Here is a 14,160-nt window from a genome sequence, read left to right as displayed (position 1 = left end):
TCTCTTTTCTTTATTAACTCTTGGGATGAGGCTGCCCATGGACTTTCTTTCTTGCACGAAATTTTGCCCAGTGAGGCTCCTAACAAAATCACATAGCAAATAGTATCTGCAATATATTTTTCTTAGAAATTAGCTTATTCCAGTGAGATAGGAGGATTTTCTCTGTAAGTAAAAAGTGTCAGAAGGAAATGCTGTTGAGAGGCATGTTAAGAGCTGCATCAATGTGGAGGGCACAATGATGGCTTTTCCCTGGAAAAGGATCAGGTCTCTGTGGGGGTAATTCATAGATGTCATATGGGAAGGAGGGACATCAGTATTTAAGGAAGGATGAAACAGAGAGTTTATTTGTATTTTGAGTCAGAAACTCCAGGAGGATCTGAGCCCGAGGGCAAGGCTAAGGCTGCAGCTCTGGTCAGGTACTCCTCCAGAAAACCCAACCATAGTAATGCAGACAATATCCCTTGTGCAGAGTGCACACAGCAGGAAATACAGCCCATATTTTTCCCCTTATCAGCGACTCACAGAATGGACTTCTGGACCGTGCTCTTTCCTCAGCCTTACAGGGCTGCGTTACTTTCTGCAGAGCGATGCAGCTCCTGCAGATGAAATGTCAGTCTGCTCCCCTGCAGGCATTTGGTGTCTTGAAAACTAAGGACAGATTGCTTCACAGCTGCGTATCAAGCACTGGTTCTGGTTTTAAAACTATTTCTGGGACAGTTGAAAACTTGATTACACTTGCATCCCTCCATTCATTCATGTTTGTTTCCTGTCTTTGGCCTCAAAACAGCAGAGTTCAGTGCCCCAACAGAGCTGTGGGCACCTGCTGCCTTCCAGTCAGGTCACACACCCAGCAGCTCACATTACCACTGTCCCCTCAGATACTGCTGGTGATGGCTTAAGCTACAAAATCCAATGCTTTCAGCCCACTTCTGGCCATGGGAAGAATCTTCCTAGATCCACAGATCCTCACAAGCCGCTGTAAATCAAAAGAGCTCTAACTGACTTTTGAAAGCTAGTGAACAAGCACCTCTAAAATAAACTACCAGACCATTTAGGGCTTTCAAAGCTAGTGCCCACTCACAACATCACAGATAGAAAATCTGTTGATGTGAAGACCAGGAAAGACCTCTGTCAATACCTAAACACCAGCTCCCAAGTCTACTCAGTCCCAGTGACAGAAATGTGGCACATTCAAATCACCAGGTGAGACAAACCTGGGCACAATCAGTTGGCAGCCAAAAGTAAAGGCTGCTTGCAGACCATGGCCAAACCCCAGTGAAGAGGAAGCTCTTCGTGGGAGAGTCAGGCTGGATCCCCAAGCTGTGGACCTCCTCAGTCAGAAAGGCAGCAGTAAATGTCACCAACCTTCCTCTGGCTGGTGGCAGCAGGGCTTGGGCCAGGGTGCCAGAGAACAAGAAAGCAGGAGCTAAAAGTCACCCAGGAAGGGAGGACTCTGTGGACAACTGGCTGTTCATCTGTGACGTTCCTGCTGTTGGCTCTGCTGCTGTGGCACCACAAGAAGGGGCTGGGTGACTGCAAGGCCCGAGCTGGGCACACATGTAGGAAGAGGCATTAATAATATCCTTGACTGCTGCTCTCTCTGAGGAAAGAAATAGTGCTTGGAGCTGGCTGCACGCTCCTTCTGGGGTGAGGGGTAAATCTGTGGTTACTAAAATGTCCAAGAAGAATGCAGATGCTGGCCCCAGGAGCAGGGGCTGGTGCACTAGCACGGCAGACATCCTGTGGCACTCTGGCTGCCAGCTGGGTAAATAGAGAATGTTGTGAAATGTACAGACAACCCAATCAAAACTGGCTCACAGTCTTATTAATTAGGCATAAAATGACAGAAAGTCTGATTTTGAGCAATAAACAAGTGTTTTTTTTAGGGAAAAACCCCTGGGAGAGCAGTTGCTAGCACGGGGGACACGGTTTAGTGCCTGGTTTAGGTTGACGGTTGGACTTGATGATCTTGAAGGTCTTTTCCAACCAAAATGATTCTATGTCCTGACCACAGGCCACCTGCAGAGCTGAGCTGGGTTTGTACCATAGGTCTCATACTGTACTGTCACTATTCTGACACCAAGTATAGCTTGGAAGTTCAAAATATACCTTAAAACAATTAGAATTCCCTTTGAGATCCACCTGGAAAAAAAAAAAAAGGGGGTACTAGAGCGAGAAAGCAAGGCAGAAAGAGGAAGTAAACCAGTGGTCTTCCCACGGATTTCAGAATTCTTTTTCATGCTTCAAATTGTCTTAATTTCTTTTTGTATAACGCACCACAACAGCAAAGCCACACAATCAGCAATTCTCCAGTCAACTGCTATAGTCAGGTGGCATCTAGAGCAAGGTTAAGGTAATTTAACATTAATATTATCGTTTTCTAATTTCATTACAATGCGTTATCAAATACCCTGTTGCTTAAAACAGAATTACAGCTCCAGTCCATCTTTTTCCTTTTAGAGAGAGTTAACTGTTCAGGGTGAAATCAAGCTCCATGGATTGAGTTTCGTACTTTACATTAAAACACAATTCAAATCCATGAACATTATATAGGAAGGAGCAACAGAAAAGCCCCTCAACCTTCTGCCTTCTCAAAATTGCCAGCAGGTTAAAAAGCTGACTCAAATGCTGGGTTTGTCACGGAAAGATGACTCAGGTGAAATTGCTAAAGGTCAAAGCCTGTGTCAGGACACTGTCTACCTGAGCAGTACCAATCAGATGTGCCATGTTGTGTGCGCTACTCGACTTTTCATTTGCCAGCATTAAAATGTAGGTGTTGAGATGGCCATCACTTGCATTGAGGGTTCTTTGCAGATAAAAGCTGGATCTGCAAAACTGAAATTTACAGTAGCAAATTTTAGATTTTTCACAACCCTTCCTACTTTTCAGGAAGTGAGAAATTGAGTTTTTTAAAGCCTAAATTGAATAGAAAAGAAGTTTTATTGAATCAGCCAGAAACAATTATTTGCATTGTGCCTGACACTTAGTATTTACATCTGCTCCCCTTCAAATGTTTTTAGAGACAGCAGCTACCTGAATGTGAGCTGGACTCTGAGGACTGAGATACATCATGCACATTCATTAAGATGTCATTGTGGCTGTTTCATACAAATTTGCTTTGCCATCAAATGAGTGCTTCTCAAATGGACAAATTGAAATATGAAGAAAAAACATTACCTATTTTTCAGAAGGTGCAGGGACTATGAAGACAAGCATCTAAGATAAGTTAAGCAAGATAATCTAAATGTCAATATTTAGACTTTGGAAAATGAAACTCCTTCAAATATGCTCAACTGTGGCAAATGCTCCTTCAAAACAAGCAAAACAAGCAACACCAAAGCAATATAGTTCTCTGAAGTGCACCCCTTAGTCTGTACTGTTATTCAGATCATTTCATTGTACAGAAATCCCTGAATATTTCCTGGAACAGAAGCTGGAATTCAACTGACCATTGCACACCTAATGCATCTGGGATCTAATCATGCTTAGTTTTCTTCAGTATGTACGTTTAATTTTCTTTCTTCTCCCATTGGTTCCACCAAGTGTCCTTAGTGTGAATTTCTTCTGTACCTTGTTTCTTTCTTGTATAGGTTACAACTGTGGCACCTTTACGTTAATTTTACTACATTGTGGTTGTTATCAGAAGGAAAGAGAAAGATATTTAAACATAAAATAAAAAAACCTCAACTGTTTGTTTTTTAACCAGCGTTTGAACATATTGCAAAAATACTGCAATTTATTAAATTAGTTATTAATTAATTCTAAACAAATTTTATTAGAATAAATTCTGAAATTACTTTGGTTTCATAGTAGCATATGTAAGCATGTGAAGTTCTTTAACCCTGACAGAACAAAATACCTTTTATCTGAAGAAATCAATCATTGGGGTTTTTTTTTCCTTCTTCCTGTAACTAAGAATTTGACAATATGCAGATCTTAACAAATGACATACACAAATATGTGCCCTTAAACAGCAACAATTCCATCTGTCAATAAAATTGTTTCTATTGCCCCCATATTGGGCCTTGAGTTTACAATGCACATGCTGGGTGAGCAGAAGACAGCACACAGAAAGACTCCCATTTATTGAGACTGGGGATTACCCTCTGGTTTTCTGCTCCTGTTTCAGGCTGAGTCCTACTAATAACAAAGGAGGTGTGTGTGCTAAAAATGCAGAAACAACACAATGGCCTTTCTGCAGCTGAGCAGGTATTTATTTTATTTATTATTATTATTTTTTTTTAATAGTGTTTTCAGACGTTCAGTTTCTTTTAGGAGGATATGTTCTTTGCCTTTTTAATTGCTCTTATATTGCAAAGTTGGGTGAGAACAAGTCCTATGGCTTAGGTCACACTCAGCTGGATCTTATTTACTAATGCTCCTGGCAAACAAATTAGAGAGTGCCCCCTTACTGAATGAATTAATGAGGATTCCCAGTTCCCTATACATTTATTGAGCTAATGGCCATGTTTTCTTTGGGTTTCTTCATGTGGGCAAGGCTCCCAAAAGCGATACTACTGATCTGAATTCTTCTGTGTGCTATTGAAATTATGCTTTGTCCACCTCACATGCCATTTTTTTCAGCTGCTTAGCAACAGTGACAATAATCCATCAGACAGTAGATGCCTCCGAAGGGTATTGAAAGCTCCAAAGTTCATGCTTGGTGGCCGTATCAGACACACTTTAGTACCTGCTGGTGTTTCCAGTCACAATGCCCTTCAGAAATAAATAAGAGGTGATCTCTGTGTTTCAAAAAGTTGAACCTGTAGTGCACCTTGTGTAACTTCCAGCAATGTGTTTTTGACTTCAGCATCTCAGCACAGTGCTGTTCCTTTTTTTTTAGTCTCTAAAATCAGACACTTTCTTACCTGTCTCCCTCTTGCTCACATGGTTTTAATTTCTCTATTCCCATTTAAAAATATTAATTTTACTAGACTGCTTCTAAAATTGTGTGTCCAATAGTAAGCACTCTTTTTCCTGAATAGCTTAAAACAAACATATATAGATACGCACACACATGGTGTGAACGTGAGTACATATTAACATAAACTTTTGTTTTATCCAAATGAAACTCGAGCATTTTCGATTTGCAGTTTCATTAGTTAAAAATGCATTTACTAAGATAGTGTTAGGATTTTACATTTCTGGGTGAGTGAACCTGAGAGTACCGGAAAACCTGGCATGGATCTTTAGATAAAAGGATAAGACAAAACACAAGAGAGTAACTTATTTCCTTTAAAACTAGAAGGGATGAATTAATATCCTAACATGATTATGAGGATTGTGACATCTACTTAACCTGCTTTTAGAAATGATGTCTGCTTACAGCTTGGGATTGTCAGAGGCTTATTTTCCACCCAAGGTCCTCCCTTTGTGCTCCTTCATCTTTCCCAGAGAATGGTGGGAGAAGAAATTTGCATTTGTAAATGTGGAGCAGCTCTCACAAGCATCCACAATCACTCCAGCCGATTTCCTTGGTCAGAGGCTGAGCCCCATCCCTTGCTCTCTTTCACAGCAAAGCAGGAGCTTTAAGCACATCTAAAAGGAAACCCCCTAGCTGCAAGGGTCAGTCGTACCTGAGCCCTTACCCAGATCCCCCTCCTAGGAAATGTGCCCCAGGTGCTTTCTGCTGGACCACAGTGCTGTTCACACTCACAGCAGGGAAGCAACCCCTTGGGTTGGGTTCTATTTCAATGAAGTAGGGACGGCTGGTTGTTCCCATACATTGTCATATGGTCTGTACCCCTGGTATGCATATATGCAAACAGAGATCACCTCTCTGGTCCTCCTTTGGTGCAAGTGCCCCACTGTGTCTCCAGCCTCTGTTCAACCATGGGTTTGCATCCTAGAAGCAGGAGAAGAGAGTACACCAAGGGGTTCTGCTGCTGTGTCTCTCACAGAAAAAGAAGAATAAGACAAACCAGACAGCAGTAATTGCAAAATAGCCCTGATCTGAAATCAGGCACACTGCCAGACAGCTCTTATGCAAAGAAAAAAAAAATAGCTGGAGATTTAGCTCTCCTACATAAAGAGCTTCATTTCAAAGCCAGAGCCCTGTGCTGACAGGCACACATGCATACACATACTGTTCTTCTGCAGCAGTCTTTAGAAATCAAATGCATGCCACTCATGCGGTGTTAGCATCGTCTTTGCCACGGTCTCTGGCAGCACCACCAAATAGGGCAAGCTTGGAATTTGTCACTGTGGGAGATCTGTTTGGTTTGGGTTACTAATCCATCTTTCCAGGTTCTGTCTTCCCATGCAGGAGGGAAGGGAATGTTATCAGAAGCTGGTGCCTGCTGGAGCACAGGGTGCCCTCTGGCCAGCAGGACCTCAGCTCCACCAAACATCCCCACTCCCTCAGAACAGAAAACTCAATGTTCTCTATTCTTATGGCTTGGAACAAGCAAATATTTCATCACAAGTTTCTAAACTGATCTGTCTTGCACAACATAGCTATGCATTCAGGCAGTTCACTCTATCACTTTATAAGATTTTGCATCTGCTTCTGTTAAGGCACTGGAGTTGCTAGTGTGTTTTCTTGACTTGTTTTATTTTTAAACAAATTGTTTCGGTGTCTGGCTGTCAACAGCTGCACTCTTCCTTTTGTGCATTTTATATCCACTCCTTTGTGCAGCGTGTTCTGATAACTGCAGCTCAGCTTCAAACTTGGACCCACAGAAATCCTTTGACAGGCTGTCAATTAGGCTTGCAGTTCACCCACAATTTCAGGATTTTTCCCCAGACTCGTGGAATTCTTTCTTGAATAACAAATAATACAACTTAAGCACTCACAAAAGTGTGGCAAATGTTAGAGGATTTTCGATAGGGTTTTCTCAGTGTGAGCAAGAGCTCTCCAGCCTCAGCCCGATGTGGGCTGGTACCCTCGAGTGACATGTTTGACTCTTTGGATATAGCTGGTATCACCCACTCCATCACTCGCTCTGGCAGCAGCAGAGCCTGCCAGCTCCGGGTGGTGCTCCAGATAACCTTGTTAACATCTAACCTCAGCCAGTGTCAGGCTCGGTATTATCAGTAGCTCAAAGTAGGGAACATAAACAATGAGGTGGAACTGGGTTAAAAATCACCAGACAATGACTGAAATGCAGGGTTCAGTATTGGATCACTTTGGTTCTTGACACAGGGTGAAACCCTGAACAACAAGTTTATCGTGGATTCCATCCCCTTTGGAGTAAAATAATGAAAGACCAAAGAAAATACAGAACAAAAGTATGGAACTTTTAAAAAAGGCATTCTTGTACGTTTATTTTTATAATTCCAAATTAGAAGCATTTTCTATGAAATGTTTCAATATTTTTAAAAAATAACAGTGTCAGTGTCCTATGAACAAACCATTGCCTAATATACCCCTGTGGCAAGATCTATTGAAACAAGCCTACTGCAGATTTCCTGATGTTAATGTTCGTAGATAGTTTCCTGATTTCTTTCTTTCTGTGGTTCATCAACTTATTTTCTTATGCTTGAATTTGTTATTTCTAGTGATTTGTTTGTTTGTTTTTCTCTCTAAGTTGTACAAATAATGACTTGCAACTTGTGTTGTATATTGCCACAAACCTGTTCTGGCTGGCATCTATTAACAGCAATGTGCAGTGACTCAGGTATTAAATGTATGAGGATGTTTGTATGCTCTGTCTTCTGTTAGTGCAGTGTTTAAAAACACTCAAGACAGTAATTAAGTAATTAGATATATATTGATATTTGTTTGGTTCAGTCTTCCTGAAAAAATACATGAGCAGTATTCGTTTGGGAAAAAACTCAGGGATCTAAATATCTGAGGTGGAAAAGTTGAAGTTTGCATGCCTGAAATGCTGAAGTTCTCTCATGTTGATATGTGTGACAGTGTTACTGCTGACAATAACAGCAGTTGTTCATCAGCCGCCAGCACTGTTACAACACTGAGCAGTAAGGCATAAGCAAACCACCAGTAACATATATACTGTATTTACTAATTTTAAGTCCCAGGAAGGACATAGGCACCTCAATTTTAAGAGTTGGATTTGGTAAAGTATGATTTTGAGACTGGAAAACAACAAAGGCATATGTTGTCCTATAGAGGTGGGATTCCATGTTTGTCACGACTATGCAGGTGACAAAGTGTGCCCTGTCCCCAACGGGTGCCGTGTCAGGAAGGCTGCAATGTTGCATGTCTCTGGGGCAGCGAGGGTTAAGCCGTGTAAATGCCACTCTGAACAAAGGCTGGATTCATGTGTTTTCTTCCTTGAAGGGAGCAGGAGAAAGAAACGTAAGTAAAATATATCAAATGTTATTGTGAAACAAGCCTGTTGCTGTTTTCTGAAAAACAAGGATGTGAGGACTCATTTTAGAGGCGTGCTGAAGCAGCAGGGGAATGGGAGGGTGACTGCAGCCGCTCTCCCTCCGGGGGCTGTCATTGCCCTGCCAATGCCAAGGACTAAAATCGGCCAGCTTCTTAGAAGAGGACGTGGTGCTGACCATGTGCCACAAAAAATGTCTGCTGTACAAAAAACCACAAGCTATTTCCCACTCCAAAGCATAATCTTTAATAGTAGCTGTTCTTGAAGTAATTGGAAAAGTTATTCTGATTCCACACCCTACCCCCCCCTTTTTTTTTCTGGAAAAAATATCTCCAGTTGCAGCTTATGCTTTTGAAGAGCAGTTTGAAAATCAGTCCAGCTGATCTAGACAAACTCAAAATCCATTAGAATAAAACTTCTTCCTTGACTACTCAGCTGGGATCAGAATAACACAGTATATTACTGAGTGCTGATTAGTGAAAAATCGAATCAATTCATTTGTTCTCATTTATTGCACTTGGACATATTACTGATGACTTCTACTGAAAAGGTCTCTCCCTCACCAATTAAACCAAGTGAAACACTCAGTTGATGTTAAGGTTGACATGAGGAACATTATAAACTGTTGTGACTAGACAAGAAACACAGTGAGATATTGTAACTGTAGTCACTGTGAGAAATAAACTATTGCTAACTCTTAGAAGGCTTTGCCTACATGCAGCAGTAGATCCACTGTTGCCTGGGTGGAAAAAATAGATGTGTCTATTATATAGCTCTGACAAATTATCAGCATTTTCAGTAAGCTGTGGTAACACATCCACAATCCCCTGGGAAGGTGAGATCTCTGCTGAGCAAGGGCCAAAAGGCATGTGCAGGAACATCCCCCTACAAATCTGCAGCAGAATCATGTCACTGCTGAAGTGCAGTGTGTTGGATGGTATTTGGCCAAATTGTCCAGTCTCTCTGCAGTCCCGCTTTTGTGCGTAGTATGAATGTGAAGTTGGGCATTGGCACTTCCTTTGCCAATGGGAATCATAGAATAGTTTGGGTTGGAAGGGGCTTTCAAAGGTCATCTAGTCCAACCCCCTGCCATAAGCAGGGACATCTTCAACTAGATCAGGTTGCTCAGAGCCCCGTCCAGCCCGGCCTTGAATGTCTCCAGGGATGGGGCATCTACCACCTCTCTGAGCAACTTCTGCCAGTGTTTTGCCAACCTCATTGTAAAAAATTTCTTCCTCATATCTAGCCTGAATTTCCCTTCTTGAAAACCATTACCCATTGTCCTGCTGCAACAGACCCTGCATGACCCCAGGCACCGGGGACCATGCTGGAGAGTGGGAAGGATGTGGAGCACTGGCTCCACATCCACTGGGTTTGGACAGTGCAGAAGAACTTCAGGTCTCAAAGTCTAGGGAGATGAGTCTCCGCAGGCTGCAAAGATGACAGGTGAATGAGATAAAAGATGTAACACAGCAGGCACAGTGTTTTCCAGCAGTATCTGCTGTGAACCTGACAGCAGACACAATCAAGGCTTGTTTGCACTAATGCTCACTCCAGGTGTGTGCTCACCTTGGAGAAGTCGGGTACGTGGACAAAACCAGAAGCTACAGGAGATATACTGACATGGTGGATGAGTCCTGTGCAAAGAGAACACCTTATTGTCAGCATATTTAGGCTTGGGGGGTTTCGGAGGTGTCTGCCATCTCAGACAGGTGGCTGTCCATGAAAATGAACATTAATTTCATGGCCAACTGGAAGGTCAATTTTCAGCCAAGAATTAAATATGAAAAAACAAATATATCTATAGAAAACAACTGATAATACGTTTCTGTGGTTCATAACAGTGCTGACAAATTTTACCACAGACAATGAGTTTATTGATTTTGGCAATGCTTCTTGACCATACATTTTTGGTGTTGATTTCTTAAGGGGTCATTGTTTAATATTTTGACATTCAGTAGTTAAAATATCGAGAAAAGCATGGGACTGCACTTCTTGCAACTGGAAGAACAATATGGGATTGCAGTGTATTGCTCATACCTGCACACATGGTTAATAATGCATGCATCTTAGCATACATCTCTGACAGTTTCTTGCAACTGCACCAGAATGTGCTTCTAAATGAAGTCAAGAAGTAATAATTACAAATTATGTTTTCGTATATATATATGTATATATATATGTATGTATCATTGAAAGATACTAAATGAAATCATATTTCATTAGGCTAAATTCTGTAAGAACATCGAGGAATATATGTCTACATACTTTGCAAAAATGTATTTCTGAGACTGCTACATCAAAACTTTTAAAATTACTTTTATTCTGAAAGTGCGTAAACCCATTAACATTAAATGAGACTTTTCAAAACAGGATTCAACCTTCTCAATCCGATTGCAACATGCTTTATTTGAATACATACACCAAAACATGAAATTATGATAGTAATTATTCCTGGAAGGTATTAAAAAGTTTATCTGTATACATAAATCGAATTATGGCTTTGGTAAAGGTACATTACAAGCAAATAGATGCAGTAGAAACCACTTCATACTCCTAGAATCTACTGCCAAGACCGTCTAATCTTTTAAAATTAGTTCAGGCTGTTGCTCTGAGATAGCCTGCCTGTACTTGATTACATATGCACAAAAATCAGGAAATTAAAGAAATTGTCAAGAGTACAAAAGTGATTTCTTGAAAATGTTAGTAAGAGAAGGCCAGAAGTGAAGGTAGAGAAGACTACAGCCTTCTGCAGTCCCAAGAACTGGCTGTTCAAATGCATGAGCAACACAGAGAAACCATAGGGGAACTCAGTGCCAAGAAGTCTAAAGGCATTTCAACAGCACATTTGTGAAGTGTAATTTTGCAAAGACTTATAAACTGACCAAATTGGGAAGGTTTTCCTGGGATTAGAAAAAGACATGGCCTTGCCATGAAAACTGCGGCTCTGCCAGACTTGATGTTCTGCTACAAAGAGTAGTTTTCCTCATGGAATAAATGTTACAATGTTCCTTGGACATTAATGTTGTTAAATAACAATAATAACCACAGAGAAGCAGCTCTCTAACATGGAAAATTTCAATATTTACACAGTGCAAAGCTAGCTGTGGTGAAAATCAAGGTGTTAGAATAGGAGGGATGAGGCAACTGAGCAGTAATCAGCGTCATGTCCTCCACCCACCGCATGGATGTACATGTGTGTATGTTTTGTTGCTATGCCAGCTACGAGTCAGCACTGGAAACTCACTGCCCATCTACAACAATGTGCTTCAAGTAAATAATGGCAATTAAAAAAACAAATGGAAAGGTGTATCCAAGCAGTTTCTTGGTTAATACTTCACTGAAAAAGCAGTCAGGGATAGACACAGGAAAAGAAAAAGTATTTCTTTTTTCTTACCCTCCCCATCATCTCCTCCTTCCTGACAAACAATGAGCATTGCTGCTCTGGTCCCATGCCAGTATCGGCGTGCTGAACTGTGAGATACGGAACTCATGTGAATGTATAGCTGTGGTCATGACAGTGGGAGCCGAGGAGGCCTGGCAGAAACATAGGAGCTTATGTGTTTGCCCAAGCCGCCCGAGTCTTTCTTCTCTCTGAGGTTCAGTTCCCAGTCCATAAAGTCAGGTCATTTCTTTGACCCAGATGAATGCTGTAGGCGTAAATGCCTTCAGGACTAGAAGATATATCCATCTTGCAGTAATGACAAGCCACCAAAACCACTGAGAGTCTCCTGGATTGTCAAAGCCTCCTGGCCTCTGTACAAGTGATTGTGGCATGTAAATGAATGCTGACCTTGTTACAGGACTAAAGGACTTGATCAGAAAAGAGGGACACCATCCCCCAACACCTCCCCACTGACCCCCCCCATTGAATTTAAATAACATGATGGTCAGTTAGTGAAGAACAAGTTAAATGATCTAATACAACTTTTAACCTTTTGTCTGTATGAGGTTTACTTTGCTGCTGGCAGCAAATGTAGGATACATTGGTAAAGATCCTGAGCTGGGGAACAGGCTCTATGTTTTGTCTGATGTCTTTGGAATCTTTCTCTCTAGAACATCCTCCACAAACCATGTCTAGAGTGCCAACCACATGAAGAAGCAGGATTCTTGGAAACCATATGCAGATGATGAATCAATGAGGAAAAAGAGGAGAGAAAGCATGGACAGCCTAGGCAGGTGATAGAGCATGAGCATGTGCTCTACAAATCCAGACTGCCTTAAGCTAAAGCAAACAAAGCAAGCTGGGAAAATTGCAACGGTTTAGATTTTCTAAATTCAACTTTTTCTGTTTTATTTTGAAACAATTTGCCCTTAAGGAATGTCAATTCATTTTAATTTGCAGAAGGCTGACAACTCATCATGTTACATTTTTTTTAAATTTTGCTGGAAAGATTTTTTTTTTTTTGGCTGATCCCCGAAGCAATATTTCCCCCTCTAATTTACATTAACTACCTTTCAGTATAACTCCCTCACAATTTCAAGGCATGACCAAGCCCAGTATCTGATTGGTGTTTAGAATAAAGTTTCTCCAATTGACAGATTTTCTTATAATTGTTCTCTTATAATTTTTCCTAGATGAACTTATCTGATCTGATGTGGCATTTTGTGTGCTTTGGGAACATAGCCTTCTCAAGTGCTCAGACAACATGAGATGAAAACAGTGTCTAACTTGAGCTGCACAGTACCAAAACATAGTGCTGGAAGGAGATGGACAAGTCATTGAGACCCATCCTCCTTTGCTAGCAAGCTGTAGATGTTTAGTTCAAAACTCTTGGTAGAACATGTACTCCAACCAGCTCAAAAAGCTTCCCAATGCCCTCAAGACGCAGCTGTGCAACAGTTGTGTGTCATTTGGTGGGAACAGGAGAGGGTGAGGCCAGCCCCACCAAGAAGGTTGAGTCCCTGTTGGGCAGAGGAAGAGACATAGACTGTGAAAGGCAGCAAAGAAAAATTTGATTCGGACTTAACTAAAATTTTTTGTACCAATAAGGGCAATTCAGTCCTTCTGCAGGCTGCTGGGGAAAGTGAGGATCTCATTCAGGAAGGTCTTTAAGAATGTGTCAAAATGGTATGGTTGCTTCATCCTGGGGTTGAATGGCCTTCTGTGGTCCTCTCCAGATTATTTTCCCTATATTTTTCTATAGATCACAAAACATTTGTGAGCTATTTCTTCCTCTCCTACCATGATTTATCTACAGAAATCACTTCTGAAACAATTTTCAACCCTTTCCTCTGAAACAACCATTTCCTCTGAAAAATTTCCTCTGACTGTTGTATGAAGTACTCTCAGCCTCCAACTAGAATAAAAAGTTATCGGCTAGAACATCACTTATCTAAGATCACATCCACAGGCACAGGAAACCCTCAGAAATTACAGGCACATTGGGAATCTCCTGAAACTATGGCTTTCAAAGAGTTTAGCTGGACCATGACTTTACACCCCATCTTTCTAACCACCCCAAGACTAGTCTGGGGTCCACCTTAACCATTTCTGGGAGCACAGCTGTCTCACTCATGCTCAAACCAATCCTACTGTCCACACACAGATTCTCCAAAAGCTTGCATTGATTAGCAGTTCTCATGAAGGTGGAAACTCTCTGTGATGTGTGATCCAGGAGTCCCTGCTTGCTAACATGCATAAGGTCAATACACAGGGACCCACGAGTGCCAATGACTCGATGCAGATATCCACACAGCGGTGGAGGTCAGTGTGGGCAGGGTATTGACATCAGCTGCAGCCTTGGAAGCCTTGCAGGAACATTACGGTGTTTTGCTCTTCTGTCACTGGTAAAATGAATCACTCCAGTGAAGTTAGACATCTGTGTGTATAGCTGGGAACAGGAGGGTGAGCCAGTAAGTGAGA

The sequence above is a fragment of the Columba livia genome, chromosome 1 (assembly GCF_036013475.1).
Source record: "Columba livia isolate bColLiv1 breed racing homer chromosome 1, bColLiv1.pat.W.v2, whole genome shotgun sequence".
In the NCBI taxonomy this organism is placed as follows: domain Eukaryota; kingdom Metazoa; phylum Chordata; class Aves; order Columbiformes; family Columbidae; genus Columba; species Columba livia.
This window is presented reverse-complemented; position numbering follows the sequence as displayed.